The following is a 5,114-nucleotide window of genomic DNA, read 5'->3' as shown; positions in this document are numbered from 1 at the left end:
GGTGTGGCCAAGGGACGCATCTCTCCACAGCGAATCGCGGCGCCTTAGACGACTGGGCCACCCGTGCCCCCGAATGCATTGGAAGCGTCACGAGTGAGTGAGTGGGTGTGGGGAGTGAGTGAGTTTAGATGTACGCCTCTTTTAACACTACCTCAGCAACATCACGAGCAACTGGTTTCAAATATTGTATCCGTTTGTGGAATCGAACCTGAGTCTTGAGTTGATGGTTGAAGCTAACCCTTTAACCACAAGGCTGCACCACCGAATGACTACTTTAAACTAAACACGTGTGGCCCAAAGTATCAAACGTTGCTTTCCCACGCAAGGACGCACGCACTCACAAACCCACACGCAGTGCACACACACACACACGCACAAGAGTGTGCCAAGTCAAAGATAGGAGCGATGGAGTTGTTGACGTCAAACTAATCTGTCAGCGAATGGGTATTTATCAGTATCAGTGTAATTTGTCATTGAATCTCGGGTGTAGCCAGTAGATGACAACGCACCAAGTTTCCAGATCTTCGCAGGCGTCCGTAATCTCCAGTTTGATGTCTTTTCCGACACACAGACCCATTTATTCTGAGACAAGCTGAGACAAGGTCGCCGTCATCCCCTCGTGGGACACAAAGGTGGCGCAGCCTGTCAGTTTGGTTTAATAACCGCATACATCACTGCAAGTGTTATATTCATAACTTAGTCGAGATGGCAGGTGTTGATAGTCTGCCCGCATACTTGTCGCAACCGTGGCGACTCATGACGTACTTCAAAGGTTAAACTATCGTTTTCTTCTTTGTCATTCGTGGATTAACTGCGAGTTTTCACAGCACACTATTCTGTACCAGTGAGTGAGTATGGTTTTACGCCGCTTTTAGCAATATTCCAGCAATATCACGGCGGGGGTCACCAGAAATGGGCTTCACACATTGTACCCATGTCGGAAATCGAACCCGGGTCTTCGGCGTGACGAGCGAACGCTTTAACCACTAGGCTACCCGACTGCCCCTGTACCAAAATAGACCGCACGACTATATCAGATATTTTCGATTAACAAGCGTATTACATCTCATCTTCCCGAGGCAAGGGAGTTAACTGACTATGAAAGTCCAGTTTCCACCCTTGCCGAACTAGGCTGGAATTATGGAGTTACATTTTGGCTGGACTAACGAGTTTATGAATAGTTCAATTAAAATCGCGTAACGAAATCGACATCAGGTTCATAAACACAGTGACTGCCGTACATATTTCGGTCGACTTCAGGATTTGCAGAGCATGTGTGCCGTCAACTGGGCGACGACAGATATTTTCCAAATATTTTCATATTTTCAAACAAGGTGTTCAAGTGATTTGATGCACATCGCCGCGGTTAGACCCGTTTTAATGTAATAAAGATCAGGATTATAGATCAGATCGTCTTGACTGGACAGAGTTGCGTCCCTTGGGCACGCCAGATACCTATGATTGTGGGTTCGAATCCCGGTTCGCCCCGATTATGTTTCTAGGTTTGTCAGCACCAGACCTGTGCTCGGGGGTTTCACCGAAGTGAAATATATAAATGTGGTGATCATATTTAGTTACATCACTATCATTAACAGTTGGGGACAAGTTGTCAAAAATCAGATTGTTGATGGAGTCGTCTATAGCGACGCCTAAAGACAAGGTTTCTAATTTACACAAAAGACCATTCATACTCAAATTAAAAAGTAATGGGGACAACAGGCAGCCCTGTTTAAGTCCACACTTAACATCGAACCAGGGGGTGGATACACCTTTTAAACGAACACAACACTGAAAGTTATTGTTTTTTATAAACACGATAGCATCAAACATATTACCTTTTACATGGTCGATAACAGTTGTTACCATGACTTATTTCTGTCAATAGTCATACGCCTTATTAAAATTAAAAAAGCAACAAACGTGGATTTCTTTATCAATAATAGATGTAATGTGAATGTTCTGCTGTGGATCGACCTCTCCTGAAGACATTTTTAGTTAGATTCCGCATGTTCACCGAGTCTTGTATTATGCACTCCACAGTACAGTTTACAGCAGGCAAGTGTGATGCCTCGGTGGGGTAAAGGGTCTCTTTGGTTGCTTGTGGAAGTCTTTGGGACAATTAAATATGAAAAGGGTTTTGTACCTTTCTTTACGACAATTCTATTACGTGGTTCAATCTCACATGAGCGGGGAGACACGGGTGGCCCAGTCGTCTAAGGCGCCGCGATTCGCTGTGCAGAGTTGGGTCCCTTAGGCACGCCAGAAACCTATGATTGTGGGTTCGAATCCTGGTTCGTCCCGATTATGTTTCTAGGTTTGTCAGCACCATACCCGTGCTTACTCACTCACTCATTGCTAATTGTGGAACGTCTGCTAGAGTACGATTAAGCGTGTAATTTTGGAGAAAGCTTGTGCGATCAAACGTGTAATTTTGAAGATCATTTCTTCCAAACAAGACCATACATGGAGCCTCTGCATATATAGGCTCCACCCCAGCTGTATTTTCGTTCCAGCCTTTGAAATTGATAGGACAAAAGTGCAAATAAACCTTAATTACACACTGCTTTCTATATTTTGAAGACGATATTTGCATTAACGATGTTACGATACATCCAAATCTGCAAAGTTGTATATACTGATAAGACATTCACTTAAAGCTTCAGGTAATTGATGATCTGATATCGTTCAATAATTGTCAAATAGCCAAGTGAGACCACCTCATCTGTTTCATATTTAGATTTATGCACAAAGATACAGAGTGATAAAAATATATCCACAAGAATTTGACAGAGGGATTACTTCAACTTTCCAATAGTCAGCGTTACCTTTATGTTCAACTATATTCCAGCAGCTCCAGCCTTTGGTGTTTACAAATCACAACCTTTGAGGTACAATCGAGCATGCTCTTTCAGCGAAGATTTCAAACAGCGAGACTTGCTCAAAAGGGATACAGCATTAAAGGTCGTTAAACTGGTGGCGGTGAAGGTTCCAAACACATGTCACTTCCAACATTGTCCAGAGGTAAAGATCTCACGTCCAAAGATGGATAACTCACTTTCAGATATGCAGATCTCACTTTCAAAGATAGAGATCTCACCTCAAAATATTTTTCTGAAACCGCAAAATAATGATGCCATCATTTGATGAACATGTGCACTTTTGGAAAATGTTCAAAATTCTTGAACAAGTTTTGAGGTAGTACCAAAAGTAGCTTTCAAACCCTTTTGTGGTAGACATGAGGGCAGCTCCAAAATTTGACGCTTCAGTGACAAAATGATTTCCGAAGCAATACCCTATTTTGACTTGTGCCATATGTTCCCGTGTTTGTTTAGGTGAACGTTTTATTTGACTCGGCATGTATTTGTGACGGGTGCTACCGATGGAGCAGGATACGCTCACCTCTTCCCCAACACCTGGTGCAATCACCATTTGATAGCGATTCATAAATACTTGTATATGGTATAATCGGTTCTAGCAGAAATTTCATGATTGTTGAAATGGTGTTGTCACATGTATTATTGTGACTTTGATCATGAGGCGACCGCCTCCGTGGTCTAGTGGTAGAGCGCCCGCCCGGAGAGCGGAAGGTCCGGGGTTCGATCCCCGGCCGCGTCATACCAGAAGACGTTAAAAGATGGTCCTTGTTGTTACCCTGTCTGGCGCTCGGCATTAAGGGGCTTAAACAAGGACTGGTCGGCTCGGAGTCAGTATACTGTGTCTGAGTGGGGTATGCATGTTAAACTGCGGCATGGTATCTCAGTGAGCTAGCACTATAAATCGGCATCAGTCCGGACTAGTACCAGCAGCCACACAAACACACACACGTACATGCACGTCGCTATATAAGTGCAATAATCTTGGACGCGACGTTAAACCCCATTTCACCTCACCTCACCTTGATCATGAGGCTCATTTAGGCTTAGGGAACTATAGACCCACCCTGCCCTGGAATCCCGATGGGTCATCACTGGTCCATAATAAGACCCAATACTGATACCGTCTCTGCTGTTGTCCAAGTATCATGATGGTGAAATCAGAACACTTCTTTGGGAGGGTGAGTGAGTTTGGTTTAATACTGCTTTGTACAGTACTCCAGTTGTATAACGGAGTGCCAGCTTAACGTGAGAGGAAAGCGATGCAGGTCTCAGACGTTGACCACTTTGGTGAAACTCAAGAGCACAGGTGTGGTGCTGACAAACCAAGAGCACAATGGTCATTGGCTCCTAGCTCACCTAGGGGACACAACTCTGCACTGCGAAGTGTTGAAGCACACTGGGCCACTAGTTGTCCCGGTACACTGGTGGCATGGACTGAATGAACCGACCAGCTCTTCTCCGTTGCTTCAACTGCCCAGGAAAGCTTCAGGCAACATCAAATTTCAACGGGAACACCCATGTACCATGCTTGAATGCTTTCTTATTAATTTCCATGCAGTGCTCGAGGAAAGGATGAATAGTGGGTAAGTGAATCCTATTTTTTGCCTCATTCAAAAACATCCTGGAGCAATAACATAACTCCTGGAAAGACAAATTGAACAGTATTACTGTCACATCACAGCTGTTCGCTTGATATGGGAGTACAGTCCAAAGCGGTACAGGTCTTGGTCGTGAAACCTACGAGCACGGGTATGTTTGTGACAAACCCAGAACCATAATCAGGGAGAAGTGGGATTCAGGAATTGATCGGGTGGTCAGATTCTGCGCGTCATCATACCCCGAAGCGTGGGACGTTGTCCCATCAATTACTAGATTGTTTAGTCAAGACTAGATTATTTCAGTGCAGCGTAAAACAACCCAATGATGGGCCGAAGGTCCGTGGTTCGATCCCTGGCCGTGTCATACCAAATAAAGGAGGTATTTGTTGTTACCTTCCCGGAAACTCGGCTTTAAGGGGATACAAATACTACTGTCCGTACACAGCCTGAGCAGGTATTCATGATAAACTGCAGCATGTTACCCAAGTGGGCTAGCACTATAAACCGGCATTAGTACAAGCAGCACTACATCGCTGTATAAGTGCAATAATCTTGAACAGACATCAAACTCCATTTCACCTCACCACAACTTAAAACAAAAGACAGCTAATTTATTTAGGTGTTTAATTACTTTTTTCAT

Source organism: Haliotis cracherodii, unplaced genomic scaffold, assembly GCF_022045235.1.
Source record: "Haliotis cracherodii isolate W230 unplaced genomic scaffold, xgHalCrac1.p SCAF_9, whole genome shotgun sequence".
Taxonomy (NCBI): Eukaryota; Metazoa; Mollusca; class Gastropoda; order Lepetellida; family Haliotidae; genus Haliotis; species Haliotis cracherodii.
The sequence above is the reverse complement of the archived record's forward strand: the minus strand, read 5'-3'. Positions refer to the sequence as shown.